Consider the following 2,964-nt stretch of genomic DNA (forward strand, 5'->3'; position numbering starts at 1 on the left):
AATGCTGAAAAAATCAATTTTAATCACAATTATTGATTGATTAATGGATTAACAATTTACTCAGTAATTTAGATGGCATAAGGTCCAATAAAGGGGACAGTCTGATAATTGCTAAATGTGCAATTCTGCCCATTAGTAATACTAAGTCAACAATATGACAGATATTCCACTTAGCTGGATTACGTTTCCATATATGTGGTTTGATCAAAGAAAAATAAGTACACAATCTCAAGCTTTTTCCATTTTCTTTCTTTCTTTCCTTCTTTCTTATTTTTTATTTTTAAAGAACAGCTCAATGATATTGGAGGTTGGTTAGTATGGTACAGAGAACAGAGGGGAAAGTACAAAATAACAACACCAATGTCAGTACTCATTTCATTATTGTTAAAACTAAGGATATTGTTAATTTTTGTGTTTCTTCACTTTTCTTTAGAACATAAATCAAAGCCATTAACTTGAACTTAAAGTATGTAAACAGTACATACACAAACTTATGCAAACTACTTTTCATAAGTAACACTATAATTTAAAATTGGGAAACAATATCTGTGCTGATTTGTATTTTGACTTAATAGAAGAAGAGGAGAACAATTTTCAACTAGGGAGGGTTATACTGATAATAAACCTCTTAAAGATAAAAATGTCTTCCTCTCCCTTTGTACTTACCACAGGCTACACAGTCTCATGAAAGGATTCATTATGAGAAAAATATCAATCACAGCTTTAAAGCTTTGCTTTGGAAGGAACTAATAAGAATGCAGATTGAAAGGTGATACTTCATTTTTTTTCATATATGTGTTCTTGTTTTCAAACGTTTTCTTATAGAAGAAGTTTAAGTGTTTAAATCAGTTTATTATAAATATATCTAAACTATTAATTTTTGCAGCGTTCAGGTAAAGTCCAGCACATTGTTTATACAAAGTCTATGAGAAGCAGTCAGTAGAGATTATCTAATCTTAAATAGTGACATTATCCATTCAAATCCTTGCCATAATCCTTCCCCAGTAAGAGCACAGTATGCCTGGATATGCCACTGGTAATAATTAATAGAATTTAGTTTCAAAAATGGATATATTTCTGCAACAGGTATGCTTTCTTTAACATCTTGTTTGTTAGCAAAAATCATCAATCCAGGTTTACTTAGATCCTCATGGGCTAATATTTTATAGAGTTCCTTTCCAGTTACAGAACTCCTTTCTCTGTCTGTACCGTCCACAACAACTTTTGCAAATTCTGTTAGTATAGTAAGTGTTCCGGGAAGAAAGAATAGATTCTTGGCCACCAATATCCCACATTAGGAAATGTGTCTTATTAATCACTATCTCTTTTACATTACTTCCTATTGTAAGTGTACAACTTCATTCATAGAAAATTAGTAAAGGATGGTAGTTCTCCCTTTATTATCCAGCCCATGAATGATAAATTTGTGCTTCTGGTGTTTGAACAGTCTCCATATCCTGGTGAAGAGAATTCCCATTCTCAGGCAGTGGACCTGTTCCAGTCACCTGGGCCACCTGGCCTCCCCAGGCTCAGGCTGAAGGGGAGGAGAGAGACATGCGTGAGCCTCAGCCTCTGCAACTGCTGCTTCCATGCTGGCCACTGGCTGCTTCCTAGGAACTGGAGGGAGGCTGGCACTCACCTGGCTCCTTTTTTTCTGTTTCTGCCTTACTTTGTAAATTGGTGATTTTCTGAGGTGATATGTTCAGTTTGCCCTTTCTTCATTTTTTGTGGATCTACTCCAGGTTTTTGCTTTGTGGTCAGGAAAAGATTTACAGAAGACATCTCTTAAATAAAACAATCCATTGCAAGCAAATAACAACTTAACTTTGATTGTCTACAAAAGCTTCTCCATTTTACTCCCCCTCTTTATATTTTATGTCATTATTTACCTCTTTTTATATTGCATATTTATTAACAAATTATAATTACTATAATTATTTTTACTACTGTTTTCCTATTTATCATTATACTATAGTTAAGTGGTTATCACACCATCCTATTAGAGAATCAGAGTGTTGGAAGTCTGTATATATACCGTTGCTGGTGTGTTGCATACTTTCATATGTCTTCATATAACAGTTGCTAATTGGTGTCATTTTTTTTTCAGCTTGAATAACTTCTTTTGGTATTTCTTTCAAGGTGGGTCTAGCAGTGATGAACTCCCTCATTTTTTGTGTGTCAAGAAAAGTCTTTATTCCTCCTTCTTATATGGAGAATAATTTTGCCAGATAAAGTATTCTTGGCTGGCCATTTTTTTCTTTCAGCTGTTTGAATATGTCATTCCATTCTCTCCCAGCCTTTGGGATTTTTGCTGAGAATTCCACTGATAGCCTAATGGGGGCCCTTTGTAAGTTACACTCTTTTATTTTCCCCCTAGCTATTTTCAGGATTCTCTTTATCTTTGATTTTTGACAGTTTCTTTATAATGTGTCTTAGAGAAGTTAATTTTGTATTGAGATAATTTGGTGATCTATTGGCTTCATGAACGTGGATGTCCAACTCTTTCCCCAGGCTTCCTACTCCCTCTTCTTTCTCTCTTCTTCTGGAATCACCATTATTCTAGTATTTATTCTATTGCTGGTTTCCATAAATTATAAAGGCTTTTTTTACTCTTTTTCTACCTTATTCATTTGTTCTTCTCTAACTGGGTTATTTCAAAATTCCTATCTTCTAACTAACCTATTCTGTGTTCTTTGTCCTACTCGCCTGCAGATGCTCTCTATAGCATTTTTTATCTCATTCATTGAGATCTTCAGGTCTGTAATATCTGGTTCTTTTTTATTATTTCTATCTCTTTTGTAAATATCTTATTTTGAACACGTATTTTATTGTGATTTCATTGAAATGTCTTTCTGAGTTTTCTTGTAGCTCACTGAGTTTCTTCAAAAAAGCTATTTTTATTCTTAGCTAGATTACAAAATTCTGTGACTTTGGGCTCAGTATTGTCAAATAATTTTTATCATT

At 33.7% G+C, this 2,964-nt stretch overlaps 1 pseudogene; it reads right to left on the minus strand.

The window, feature by feature from the left end:
* Nucleotides 1-946: 946 nt before the first annotated feature.
* LOC137757450 (ADP-ribosylation factor-like protein 5A pseudogene) lies at nt 947-1,477 on the minus strand (annotated as a pseudogene).
* Nucleotides 1,478-2,964: the final 1,487 nt, after the last annotated feature.

The sequence above is a fragment of the Eschrichtius robustus genome, chromosome X (assembly GCF_028021215.1).
Source record: "Eschrichtius robustus isolate mEscRob2 chromosome X, mEscRob2.pri, whole genome shotgun sequence".
NCBI lineage: Eukaryota > Metazoa > Chordata > Mammalia > Artiodactyla > Eschrichtiidae > Eschrichtius > Eschrichtius robustus.